The sequence below is a fragment of the Simochromis diagramma genome, unplaced genomic scaffold (genome assembly GCF_900408965.1).
Source record: "Simochromis diagramma unplaced genomic scaffold, fSimDia1.1 OVJJ01000753.1, whole genome shotgun sequence".
Lineage (NCBI taxonomy): Eukaryota > Metazoa > Chordata > Actinopteri > Cichliformes > Cichlidae > Simochromis > Simochromis diagramma.
Window position 1 is genome coordinate 15,669,547 of NW_024387523.1, and position 15,334 is coordinate 15,684,880.

Below are 15,334 nucleotides of genomic sequence, written 5' to 3' on the forward strand. Positions count from 1 at the left end.
AATGTTACCAGTTTTACAAAAGTCTCATGTTATTAGCTGAAAACATAAATTAAACATCTGTGAATATAATACTTTGTATGTGTTTTGGCCCAGTTTTATGGAGTGTGGATTGTACGGTGTGTGTGATTGTATATTTATGTTCATTTTAATTTGAGTGGGTGTGTCTGTGGGACTTGGTGATTTGCAGCATGCATGCAGGAGCCATTTAATCAAACAAATGTGTCACAATGAGAAGAACTTGTGAATATTCTGCACTCTTCTTGGAAAACAGGACAACAACTTGACCTTGGTTATGAACAAAGCACAACTTGTATTCAGTAACTCTTCATGCTCTTTACAGCTTCATATCTGTTTGTTCATATTGTTTCATTTCAGAGCCCACGTTCGAAAGTTCAAAGTTAAAGTGCCTGTTATTTATTTATATTTTTAAAGTTGTCCTGTAGTTTCTTAGCAGCACCATGGACATTTGTCAGGCTGCATGAGGCTTTTGTGAAGGGATTGATGGTGAGTGATGAATTAGCATAGTAATTGATAATTACTCAAAGATCAGCAGGGCCATTGTTTCTTAGACGGCTCAACATGTTTTCCCTCAGGTTTGGGTCAGCTTTAAAAGGAGAAATATAATTGAGTGCCTTGTGGCTTAATTAACGAGCTCGTGCTTATTACTGGAAAATGAATGAAGAAAAGGGGCCACACATGTGCACATGCTCGAGACTTTAATTCTTTTCATTTAAGGTTCCACGAGTTACTTTGAACATAGGCAATTTGTCCTCAGACAAATTACTGATACATAACAACTGTGAAAACTGATTGACTACTAGATTAATAATCAAAAAATACCAAAAAAATGCAGCTTCTCAGCCAGGGGCGGAGCGTGGGGGTGGCTTACTGGGCTTAAGCCCGGGTTGTTTTGTCAGAAGCCCGGGGTCTTTTGGAGTGTAATTTTTTCATAGTTAGATGTCTGGCTGACAACTGTATAAAACAAAAAGTACACACAATATTCGAAGCACATAGTGCACACTGTGGGAATTTACGACTGTGGGTGAATCCCCCTGATATTGGTATGATCCGAGCTCAGGCACTAAGTGACTGAGCAAGAGGGCGGGGCAGCTGCTGCCTGTGAGTGCGCTGTTGGAGAAACGGAGCCAGCCATACTAAGGAGAGCTTAAGTTTGAGCAGGTACCAAAGCAAATCATTCGTACTGTACAAATAATGTAAATATGACGGTGCATCACGAAAGATTGATATCAAACTGATCACTTGACCAATATTACGTTACTTGCTCTTCAAATGAATCAACAAATGGCGAAATGAAAAGCCGAACAAATGCTATTTTTTTTAGAGAGTCTTAGCTTACGTGTGTTTATTTCATATTTTCAGTTCTTACCCTCCCCGACTAAATCGGTTTCAGTTATGTACTGAAATATAAGAATGGACATTAGAGGGTTCTTTCAAAGAAAAAACTCAGGTAAATGTTATTTTATATATTATGCTTTGTATGTTGTTCAGTATATTTCTATGCAAAACAAGAGGGATTTCAGTACACAGCAGGATATTCACATTTGTAACCAGATATTTACATACACTTTAGGGAGAAAACATAAAACATTTTTACTGCACAACATCAATTTAGAGTAAACTTTTGTTTTAGATAAATATTGAAATATCTTTTGAATTAGTTAAATGTCAGAATAAAGAGAGACAGAGCTGTCTATTTTTTATCACTTTGATCAAATTTAGGAGTACATGTACACTAAGTTTATTGTTAATTAATAAGAAAACTCCAGACAATTCCATTCTGAGCTGAAGAAGCTTCTGATAGGTTAGTAGAGTCCATGTGAGTAAATTGGTGGTACAGCTATGGATGCATATAAGGCAAAACACAGAGCCTGTTTCTGTGACATGGGAACATCAAGAGATGTCAACCAAAACACCAGGAAAAGAACTGTGGAGCTCCATAAGTGTGGCTCAATTCTGAATACAATTTGGTGCCATTTACAATTAAGAAATACAGATAGTTTCTCTCTTTACTCTTAAAGTTAACAAATATGTTTTTTATATTTATCAATCTAAAAAAATAAACATTTAGTCTGATTTGATGTTACAATTAAAAAAGTGTTTGTGTTTTTATCTGAAGAGTGTGTAAATATCTGTATATTTGATGATTGTCAACACAAAGAGGGAGAGAGAGAACAGAGAGGGAGAGAGGAACAGAGAGGGAGAGAGAGGAACAGAGAGGGAGATGGAGAATGAGGACAGAACAGAGGTGGAACAAGAGCAGGTGAGACACACATGTTAGTCAAATGGTTGTTTACCAAAAGTATCACTGTATCATAGGTACTCATGTATCTCGTACCTAGTGTTTCTTTTTAGGTTTGCTATTTTTCAAATTCTACATTTATTAAGTTATGCAGGCTTGTTTTTTATATTTATAATTTATAATTATATAAACTTTTCTGAATCTAAATAGTGGACTTTGGTAGAATTAAAAAAACAAGTGTAGTGCAGGTATATGATGGTTTTTAGTGCTACTATCATCTAGTTCTGATTCTGGTTCTGTCTTGGTTAAGTCCTCAATAGTCCTGATTTTGAACTGTTGTAGTCCTGTTTTAATTCTGGATCAGTTCTGGGTCTGGTTGAATTGGGGTTTAGTCCTCGTGTCTTGATACAGCCCCGACTTTGTTCTGCCTCGCTGCTTAATTAAAAAACTAGTTTAAGGTGTCCTGCAGATGTGATATTTATTTTCCCTATATGAAGTCATTCTTTTTTGAACAAAACTCAAAACAGAGCCTATTAATCTTTCAGTCATTTCTAACCCCCCCCCCCCCCAAAAAAAAAAAAAATCCCACATGCATACTACCCTTTAGGGCTAAGCCCCGGGTGTTTCAAATGTCTGGCTCCGCCTCTGTTCGCAGCTGTGAGTGATTTCTTTTTTCCCACTCCTTTTTTTCAAGGTTGAGTTATTTTTTTCCAGTTTATTTAATAGAAAAAAAGAATAATGTATTTGTGAATATACATTGGTTAGTCTGTTGTTTAATTTCCAACAAAATCATAGATCGTAGAGTTACCATTAAAATACATAGGAGTGAGTGCTGGTTTGTGGAAGGTGCTATGTTATCCCACCACCTTGAATATCATGGCGTCAACGTTCTGCCTAATCATATGTGACACCTGCCACATAAATAGTATGCCTAAGGTGGAGGAAAAGAGAACTCTTAGGTGTTCCTGTGCTGTGGAGGAAAGCCTTTCATTTGTGTCTGCACCGTCAGACTTAGGTATGAAACTTCATAACCTATGTTTTATCTCTGTTTTATCCTTACAGAAAGTTCTGTGTGTGGAGTTACTTCAGAATGAAAGAAGAAAAAAGCAAGACTGCTGAATGTAAGTTATGCAGTGCAAGTATTTTGGTGGTAGCAGTGTTGGGAACTTTAACACCACAAACATGATTAAACACTTACAGAAACACCACAGAAAGGAGTACACAAAACTTATCTAGGCCTCCAATACTAAGAAGACGAAAAATGTACCGTATCAACAAACACTTTTGGAAAACATTCAGAGGTGTGAGAAACTCCCTCCAGAAAGCAATAGAGCAAAGCTGATAACGGAGAAAATTGTTGAATTTGTCGTGTTTGATGACCAACCCCTTTCTGTTGTGGATACTGTCCATTTTTGATGCTTAATGGAGCATTTGGAGCCTCGCTACGTGCTGCCAAACAGACATTTTATCTCTGAGTAAGCTATCCCAGAGAAGTACAAGCAGGTGTGTAAGTTCATCTCTGAATGGTACTCAGGAACCAAGGTGCTCAGGAACTTTTACTCCTGCACCATAGAGAGCATCCTGACGGGAAACATCTTAACCTGGTTCGGGAACAGCACCATGCAGGACAGACGAGCTCTACAGAGGGTTGTGCGGTCAGCTGAGCGCACCATCCGCTCCGAGCTCCCTGACCTGCACTCAATCTACAGCAGGCGGTGCTGGACCAAGGCCAGGAAGATCGTGAGGGACCTCAGCCATCCCAACAACGGACTGTTCTCTCTGTTGAGGTCAGGAAAGCGATTCCGCTCCCTGAAGACCAACACAGAGAGACTGAGGAGGAGCTTCTTCCCGCAGGCGATACGGTCTCTCAATCACACCACCACACAGTACTGACCCACACATACAGTTCTTACACACACTGGACATTCTGGACATTGTTTTCACTTCATTACTTAAATCACGCTGCTGTTATTGTGTATATGCTGCTGTTATTGTGTATATATTTATTTATATTTCTTCATACATTCTTATATAGTTCTATATTGTGTATTTTGTTGTACAGTTATTTTATTTTCAACTTTAATTTATATATTTTATCTTATTCTCCCAGTTAAATTTACCCTTCATTCTAATTTGTGTTGTACAGTTATTTCATTTTTAACCTTAATTTATATTTTATTCCTTCCTAGTTAAATTTACCCTTTTTAATTTTTCATATTTATTTCCTATCTTATTCATAGCCTTTTCCTTTTTCGTTTTCTTTAGGTCACGAGCAGTTGTCCAAGCATTTCACTACATATCGTACTGTGTATGACTGTGTACGTGACAAATAAAATTTGAATTTGAATTTGAATTTGAATGTTTGGAAAGCATTCCCACGTTAAGGTTAACAACTGATATCTGGAGCTCGGATGTTTGTCTATTGTCATTACTAAGTCTGACTGTACAATGGATAGACTCAAGTTTTACTTTGCAAAAAGCAGTGCTGCTAAAGAGTTTGGTTCACATTCAGGAGAGTCCATCGCTACCGCTATGGAGGAAACGTTAAATGCGTGGAAAATTCCGAAGACCAAAGTCCCTGTTGTTTTGCGAGACAACGCCAGCAATATAACAAAGGTAATGGACCAGCTAGGTGTTGCAAGCTTGGGATGCTTCACACGCACTTTGCAACATGCGGTGAATGATGGGCTGCTAACACAATGTAGTGTAATGTGAAGCTATGGCAGTGGGCAGAAAAAAAGTGGGTCACTTCAATCACTCACCACACTTGTTTTTTTTTAAGTTTTTAAATATCAACATTACTTTGTCCTAATTCTGCACTTCATTTGTTTTTCAGAACCAAAGAGTTTTTGAAATTTGCATAAAGTTGCACTTTGATTTACTTGAATATTACTTTAAATAGTTAGATTTAAAGTTCTGCATAAAGTTGCCAACTTTCAGGATGGATGTTTGGATACTGGTGACAGCTAAATGGTGCTAACGTTTCAATATAAAGATCAGTATTGCTGAACTGAGCCATATATTGGGTGCAGCGTATTTCTTGTATACAAGTAAAATAGAATAGCTTTAGTGTTTTGTCTTTTTAAATGTGAGTATGAACTCATACAAAATGCAGCAAGACATTAAAAAAAACAGTTTTGTTTAAAAAATAGACTATATCGGATTCATATCGGTATTGGAGATATCCAATACCGAATTTATGATATTGGTATCGGACATAAAAAGTGGTATCGTGCCATCCCTAGTTATAAGCTAGTATTATGTCAGCTAATGTTAGGCTTGTTATACCTTGTTGGGTCATAAAAAATCAAATTTTCCCTCTGATAAAGAGTTTGATTATATTCTGATGAGAGTTACACTAAGCATCAGAGTTCAGCAATTAGTTTCACTTCAAAGAAAGTTTCACTTATGCTGACTAACAGCAGCTAGCAGAGGCCGACATGGAATTAAAGCAAAACCAGAAGTTTTTACCAAAAGAAAAGTTCCAGATATTAAAAAAACTCCCCTCAGTTTCGCTGTCAATATAATATCACCAGTCTAGCTACAATGATGGACTTGAACTGAAAGGGGTAAGAAAACAAAATAAAGTTCACAGCAACTTTGAGGCTCACACCATACTGTATAAGTCTGGAATTATGCTAATTATCGTGATTTTGTCATTTTATTTGAAGAAGTTATTACAGAAAAAAGAAGTATGTGCATTTTTGTAAATACATACACAACTAGGAATAGTGAATGAAGGGATTGTTACCCATTTATTTGGGGCTTACCCTCTTTTCCTTGCTAATGTTAGTGATATTACTTTTATTTGCTTTATAATTATTATTATATAATTTTGGTCTTTTTTCATCTATTTTTCCTGTGTTTATTCCCTTTCTGTAAGGTACAGAGTCTGATACTCTTGGTTTATTCCCCCTCCACTAAGCCCACCAGTGCTTCTTGTCAGTCATTTAATCTGGCAGAGGTGTTATCAACCTAATGACAGACCCAATTTCCTCTTCCTCTAATGACAAGCAAATAATACCATCACATCAAACTGTAAGCCAGATGAAAGCGAAACCACAGTGCACATAAAAGAAGAGAGGTGATGCAGCTGTTTGTCAACCAAGGACAGGGGTGTCTGTCGATCTTTCTTATCTTTGCCTTTCTCCAGGACGTTTGTTCTTCATGTGCCCGCCTCCGCTTCTGATGTCAGATAGAATGAAAGCCGGGTGTTCATCATCGGGATCCAGGAGACCATCGGAGCACTCACTAGGGTCTCCCATGCGCGCAATTTCCATTTCAAAGCCATCTCCTTTTAATGTTATAATTCCATCTAAGGCAATTGTTAAATGAACATTCCTAACTGCTGACTAGGACAAAGATATTTTGAAAAAAAAAGATAGGAAGATGTATGCATTGGTAATGAAGTAGAAAGAAGGTAGCGAGAGTGCGATCAAAGGTATGGTAATGTCTGTGGTAAAAAGGATAGGAACGTGCAGGGCCTCTGGAATAAGGAGGTGTAGTGAAGAGACAGAAAAGAACGCCTTTTGGGGAACAGCATGTGGAGGAAGACATGCAGCAAGATGGAGATATTTATATAATATAGCATTAAGGCTATAGATAGGTTGGTTAAGAAATCACCTGAGATGTATAGTCCTCTTGTGGGCAAGCACCTGGGAGCATCTTGGATATTTCATTCCCACTTGTTTCAATGTCTTTAAGAGTGCAGTCCCAAAAAGCAGATAAAGCTGCACCTATGCTGTTGGAAGAGAGTTTTTAAAAATGTCAAAGTGCCGACTGCGCTTTAAAAACTGTAGACACTAATAACAAATCCAGGCACTTTAAAAACTTTGAGAAGAACTACCGAATGAGTTAGGAAGAGAATGGTCCCATTTAGAGTTCCACTTCTCCCCATCTTGTGTCTTTAATACCAATAAAGCTTGCTCACCTCCTCGTCTCCCATCTTTTCTCTCTTTGTGAACAGATGGATGAAGCTGCACCAGTGTCGCAGAAATGAAATTTTGAGGCTGATGAAACACTGACAGCTTTCCCTAGTGAGAAAACAAAGTTCACAACAAAAGACTGAAGCCATTCCATTTATCTATTCAGACACTGTGATTTAATAATCCGTCTGTAGGAGTGTTATAGTAGTATTAGAATTAGCTGTTACTAACTTGAAGGATCCAAGCTCAGATAATGTGATTATGAACTGTGTAAGAGGCAGATACTTTTGCACAGTACAGTTTACAAAAATATGTCAGGAAACAAGTGTTCCCACTTGGCAGGCTGCATCTTGGTAATGCCTTTGGGTACTTATTTGGTTACACTGAAGCCCCCAAATAAATGAATGGGAAGAGAGCTACAACTGTCTATTGTTACTGGGACTAACAACTGCCTGTGTATAATCACCAGCCAAATCTGAATTTCTATTTAGCTTGGTAAAAAGTTTAGATTTTTTTAAAAGCTTTAATTCTGCTGCACATATACAAATCAAAGTTCTATGGTGTCAAGGCCTCCCTAAAGACTCAAACAGAGTGCTGGTGTAATTACGAAAAATCTGGCTTAACTCAGCAGAGCTGTTGAAAGAAGAAATGGCATGCGGATCTCAGGTGCCAGTACAGCAATGTCATTTTGCCACAAAGAAATTCTCCTTTAGATTTTTACTCAGCATTTCTTAGAACCATCTCTATCTGATGTCTTGAGCATAACTCACTGTCTACTCTCTTACGCGTGCCTACAGTGATGTCTATTTATGTAAAACAAATTAGTTTTGACACATACAAAAGAAAAAACCCCATAAATTTTAATAAAGTGGGTAAAAAAGTCCACAAAAAAGTCTAAAAATCACTCTCCACATATCAGCACGAGAAGGCAATATCACCAAATCTACATGCGTGTTTTTATAACCTCTGACATCATAATTGTGAGCCTTTCATCTGTCTCAGCTGGAGGTATTCTGAGTCAACAAACACAATCTGTTTCTCTTCGCCTTCATCATCATTGTTCTTCTTTCATTTTTCCCCCTCATCTGCAATTAATGCATTTATTTCTAGGCTTCCTCTTGTTCTTCAAAGACACTCACCGGGTACACAGCTGTCGCTCCAACCATCAAAGTCCTCCTACACACCTCCGTCTGCCCTCCATTTCATTTTTTTTCCACTCTCTCCTTCCTTTCTATCCCCTTAGAGCTTTGCACAATTACTTTTCTCTATAAATTCCTGAAATCCTCCACGTCTATCTCTCGATCTCCACCTTAAAAGTAGAAACTGGCAAATAAATATAGCAGAAATCTTGGCTCTGATGCTAAATGGTCAAGGCCGGTTTCTGGACTCTCATGGTCTCCATTTGGTCTCAGTGTCTGCAATCGTCCTTTCATCTTCCCGCAGGATGCTGGTTGAAAGATCCAGGTGCACATGGCAAACACTTATTCATCTCTGACTTATCATTTCAGTCATGATACCTGACTCTCCACACCAAAACACCACACTCCCGAGCAGGGCACTTTGGGACATGACTAATGCTTTCTCCAAACGTTGTGATTCGTCTAATCTACATTGCCTTCTGGGTGTAAGACTTCCTTGAATGTTTTCTGAGCTTGCTCACATCAGGTTTCCACTTGGTTGGCTAGTTGATATCACCCACCCTGCTTTATATGCAGTCATTCCCCCATGTTTATATGTTGGTTTCCTCTCTGGTTTCTTGCTTCATCACGTTACACACTCATGCATAAGCTCACATGTATGCAGGTGATGTAGTCTAAGAAAGGAGAGAGTCACATAGTTCATGGCACCTGGTTGTTGCAGTGCATCATTATCAATAACAGCCAAGGTTGTGTTGTTTACACTGCCCGAGTATATTCTGCTAGTTGTATAATGGGCCTTTCTTTGTAAGCTTGTTATTTCCAAATAAAGAATACATTAAACTTTCAGGTACAAATGTTTCTCTCCAAGGAGGCTCTCCTCTAATTCAACCAAATATAGCTGCTTAAACATCTTTTCCTTCAGGCTTATTTAGCTAATCAGGGAAAAGAAGTTTAGCTGTCAAGAGGGATTCCTTTTATATACTTGGTGTTTGAAACTTTACATTTCATGAACAATCTCGCTCTCACACACACACATATACAGAGCTATACCCCTAGGAAAGAAATTTACTGGTAGATACAAACATGAAAACACATTATTTAATAACATCCAGTACCGTACCTTTTATAATAGATATTAATATTTTATGAAGCATATAATGTTCAGCAGTGCTGTACCTTGACTTTATGCGAAGGCGGGGTTTATAGCAGTGCAATCACAGCTTTTGAGTCTTTGTTAATGAAACTAGTTGTCGATTTAATCAAGCAAACCTACCAATAGCCAGCATGGTGGTGGGTCACAAAACCCGGGATTTGAATGTTTATCACTTGCAATTTACCAATCTTTGACTGTGCTTAGGGTCCCTCTAGCTTACTTGTGTTGAACAAAACTTACCTTGTTTTTCAAAATTTTGAGTAAATATTTAATATTATATATCATATGATCCATCAGAAGAGGCCCCAAAACAATCAACCAAATATTTTGTTTGATTGTTCAAACAAATATTTTGTTTGATTGCTTGAGACATCAATTTTCAAATTAAAGACCAATCACCATATTTGGACTTTAGACTTATATAATGATGGCAGCATGGTGGCACGGTGGTTAACACTGTTACCGCACAGCAAGAAGGTCCTGAGTTCAATTCAACCATCAGGCCGGGGTCCTTCTGTGTGGTGTTTGCATGTTCTCCCCGTGTCTGTGTGGGTTCTCCCTGGGTACTTCAGCTTCCTCCCACAGTTCAAAGACATGTGGGGTTAGGTTAATTGATGTCCCGTGTGTGGTTGTCTGTCTCGCTGTGTTCGCCCTACGACAGACTGGCGACCTGTCCAGGGTGTATCCTGCCTCTTGCCTTAGGGATAAGCTCCAGCACCCCCGTGACCCTGAAAAGGTTAAGCGGATGGGTGAACTTATACAACTGATTCATTTTAAATACATCAGCCCTATAACACTGAAACAAAAAGAACTTTTCAATCTCTGCTGTTCTTTTCTCTCACTCTTCTGTTGGACTATTCTGGAAGCTGTACATTGTAGGCAAGTGTTCAGTACATACTGTTTTTACTGAATTTTGGGACTCATTTTCACTTATAAACTCAACAGACTGAAGATATTCTGTCGCGGTTTCCCGCTGGAGGAGACGGTGCTGTGATTGGAATGAGGTATTTTATTGTGCACAGGTGAATATGAGGCTGTTTGCCATGTCATCAGTCTGTAGCTGTTTGTTTGCTTGTGCATACAGGAAAGGTCAGAACAAATGACCCGTGCCATCCCTGCAGGGAAGTGGGTCATTGGACACACACACACACACACCTACACACACACACACACACGCAGAGTCTCTAACGACATCCAGGCCTGTGTGAAATAACATATAAATATCTGAAATGACCTTACCTTGACCCACATAACCAGAAATGAATTTACACCATTCAGCTTAGCTTTTGACTTACAAGCCTCTGCACTGCAGTAACATGTGGCTGCAGTGCTAAAAGCTTTAGGTTGCTTTGTTGCCAAAAATCATCTGGGAGGAGATATTGTGAAGATATAGCACACTGTTGGGACTTTGAGAGAAATTTATCCCTGTAACTCATGAAGTCATGAAATATTGAGTGCGATGGTATCAAACTGCAAAGACGTACTGGTCTCAAGGTAGAACAAGAACAATCTATAAAGAGCTGGGATGATTCAGTTTTGATAATATGTTCGAGCGAGTGAGGAATAGGCGATAAGGTTCAACCCCGGTGACAGATAAACATGATATCTGCATCTTGTGTCAAACCTCATCCTGGCTGCAGTTCAGAAGCCGGCACATAATGATTTTGCCTCCTTTATTTAATCCTTCCAATGCCAAGTGATTGAATACACATACTGAATGTTTGTAAAAGATGTTCCACAGTGTTGTTTAACCTTAACATTATGTGTGTATTTTACTGTAGCCAGAAGGGTCTAATTTCATTTATGTCCTTCGTGAATGATTGTAGCTTGACCACTATTGTTCAAAAATGTCTCGCAGATATTGAAACACTTCATCCATCTTTTTTTCCCTTTTTCTTTTTTCCCCACATTTGTCTACATTATTGCTTTGGGAGTTCAACCACAGTATTCACATCAATATTGATGTGAGTAATAACCTTGTGTACGTGTCTTCTTGTTATAGGCAGCGCTTTAGATAGTTGGTATTTAGTGATATATTTCATAAGTCTACGCCTTGAGTTGGTCTTCTTGATACTGAATCTTGTGAAATCTTCAATGTCATATCTCTAGGCCATAAAATTTATTTCAGTTTAAATTAAAAATATTCAGATATAATGCTCTATCCTTGATTGTTTTCCTCTCTGTAATCTTATGGTGTTAATCTTTGTGTCATGAAATAAAATCATTGTAAAGAGATTACAAAATATTTTTTCCACAATTGTGTTGAACTTACCTCATACATGGGAGCTTCTCTACACTGACTATTTGTTTGACAGTTATGGGGCTACAGAGGTTCAGTCTTTGCAACAACACTTTCTTCATACTGTACATTATTTGCGACTTGTCTCAATCTTGTTTTTATTTAGCTTGGACTTACCTGCTTTAAAAACTGCCCAATACTGACTTGAGGTGCAACCTGTAATCAGAATATACCCTACTGCTAATAAGTGCTATTAATGCTACAGTCACACTAGGAAAAACAGTAGTTGGAGACCGTGTCATGAATAAAATTAATGTGAAAATGCGCAAAGAATTTGTAATCTCATTCCTTTTTAATGGTTGTTTTGAAGCTGTGAAGTTACTTAGTGTGTTAAAGTGATAAAATGGCAAAAAGACAGCAATTATGCTATCAGGCTGTAATTGAGTGGGTTCCATCTGGAAGTTAATATTTGTGTAATAACATGAATGTTGACACCAATAAATCAGTGGAATTTGTTGCAATTTACATACAATTCACATAAACAGAAATTCACATTAGCCAGCCAGAAAAATCATAGATGGGAAGATCAGAATTTCGTCGCACAAACAATGAAGCAGTTGTTGCAGGACAGCTTTTTATAATGGAAAATAGCATATGGTTTTTATACAGGAATATATCTGTAACGCAACCACTTAGGAAGCAGCTGACTCAAGTTTCCTACTTTAAAGAGATGCATTGTGAACGTGTTATGCTCATCTGTGCAGACTAACTCATACTGAAAACAACATTATGGGACTTATGATGGGATTCTCCATTCATAAATTAGATACCAAATATTTGCAAACCACAGTTGCTTGGAGAAAGACATGAACATTTGTCTTTTAAGGTGGACCCATCATGGTCACATATATATCAGTCATATAGCCATTGTCTTTGACCGCATACAGATCCATGAGTAAAGAGTAAAAATTCTGTCTGAAACTGAGCATTTAGTATTGTGCATCTTACATATGCTAAACTCACTATTTCAATCTGCTGGAAGTCTTCTAAATTTTTCATTGAAATGCTGCAAGCTATTTATTAAGTTATTTATTTGTCTGTGCTCCCAGATTTTCTATGCATCCATAATCTAAATTTCACATTCAGCAAAAAGTCAGAGATTGCTTTTTTCTGATGTGATTCATAATGTGTACCTGAGCTGCTTTTAAGGACTCTGGGACTCATCTATAAAGTAGAAAATACTTTTTAGTAGCCCTTCTCAGTTAAACATCACAGTCCCTATTGTTACAGAGGTAATATACTTTAAGTGCATGTGTTTGGACAGTTTTGTGTAGTCCATTGAGTCCATGCGTATGGACATATATACATTTTGGTTTCTGTATGTGTGTGTGCTCTCCATGAGCATCGACTGATAAGTCCCATTGCAACAGCATATTATTTTCCTTGCTATTAAATCCTTTACGTTAACTGTACTCACTGTACTGTAATATATTCCCTTACCAGGCCCCATACAAAGACACACACACACGCACACACACACGCACACACACACATCCTAGCACCTCTCTTTGTCCCTTTACTCTCTAATTCACTGCTTATTCTTCTAAATGCACCACAAACCTATAGCATCCATGCCTGGTGTACTGGTAAAGACAGGAAATGGCTGAACTCCCACCAGCTTTCTTCATCACCCTTGTCAGAAATGCAGCAACAGGACACAAAGTCACTTATTCCCCAAGGCAGACAGCCTCGGACTCAACACACACAAAAGAAAATAACACTGAGATGTCAATCAATCTTGTCTGTGTTCACTATGGTGAAACTTTAGTCTATGCTGTCAAAATGCCATTCAGTCTCCTCTGACCACCATATTATTGAAGAGGGAAATGTCATTTTCTAAGTTTTTTGCAATGTGTGAACACAAAAAAAGACAAGAAACTTACAGAGAACAGACAAACCAAAGGTATAATCACAACCCTTGATACAGTGAGGGGACTTGTTACTCTGTTTTGCTGCAGGGTTATTTTTCCAGCATATTTTGGAACAACTTGTCCTCTCAGTATAAAATTGTTCTATGTGATCATCTTTATCATATGATGGAGCATGTTTATCCTGATAGCATTCCATATCCCGTTATCCACCCAATTGAAGATGTGAGGAAGATGCTGACTGGTGTGTAAGTACTCTTTTGTAGACTTACAGTTTTTCTCAGTTGCTTTGGTGCATTTCTCACAATAGAATTAAACTTTGCACAACAGTTAGTTCAACCTCCACAACATGTAGTCGTTTTGGCACAACCTTGTGGCGGTTTCATGTTCATTTTGTTCCAAATGCCTCTGGACATGAAGCAAGTTGAGTAAGTACAAATATCTAAAGAATGGTCACTTTTGACTTGCTATTCATCCCTATATCCTTGCTTTTATCATGAATGTCACAATTATTTATACTTGTACCGGCTGAATAGTCATTGTCCTTACAACTAATAGTCTTCATTTCATTGCTTGTGTCAGTGCACTCAAAATTGTTGAACATCTTGTCAAACAATTTGTACACCCATTTTGAAAACCCTATTTTTAAGGAGTTTCCATGAAAATCTCCATAAATTACTTTTCTCAGGTGAACCTTATCTCACACTAATGAAAATTGGTGTCTGTTACTCTTACTTGCAACCAATGAAAAGCCTCTTCTACCCAGTCACAGGTGAATCGCATTACAGTATCCCCTACTCTACAAGTATATATATAATGTAAACCAACAGACAGGATTGGCATGAGGTGCATACTGAATCTACAAAACTGCAGAACATGGAACGTCAGCCTTGTGGAAGAGGGGTGAGGATCGGTGGAGGACAAAACCGGGTAAGAAGAGGCCAACCACATAGACACGTTCCTGACGAAATCAGGGCAACACTTGTGGATCATGTGATAAACCATGGCCTCACAATGGCCGAGGCTGGTCGAAGGGTGCAGCCAAATGTTGGGAGAACTACAGTAAGTTCTATTATTCAGACATTTCGTCGGGAAAACAGGTGAGCATACTGTAATGTAGTTACAGTGGTGCATTTCTCAGAACACCATTAACATTTGCACAGCAGTTAGTGCATTTCCCAAAACAATTAGTGCAAACTGCAAAACCTAGTGGATAGCCTGCAAAAGCACGTCACATGCGCAGAATTGATTATCCATACCTCAAAAGCAAGTATCCATGTCAATGAAACTGTCAGTGCCATCAAAATGGAAAGTCTTGACACCATCTTTATGAACAAGATAGTCAAATGGCATTGTCATGTTTCCACTATGACAGTTCATAATTTCAGTGTTTCCCATTGCAAAAACAATTGGTGACACCTGAAAATGCTGACGACAGCACTATGGCCTACCTGTACAGCCATCTGAAATGTGCAGTAAAGTCACTGTAGATGTTATGGGAGTCTTGGGAGTAACTGAGACACTGAATACGTACATTTCACATTTCCATTGTGTAGAAGTGTTTGTAATCCTACAGAATTGTGCAAAAGAAAAATATGCTACACTCACTTGTGCACTGTAGAATACATGTAAACATAAAATCACCCATTTGGTAGAGCTGTGCACTAATGTGAACAATAAACAGCACATG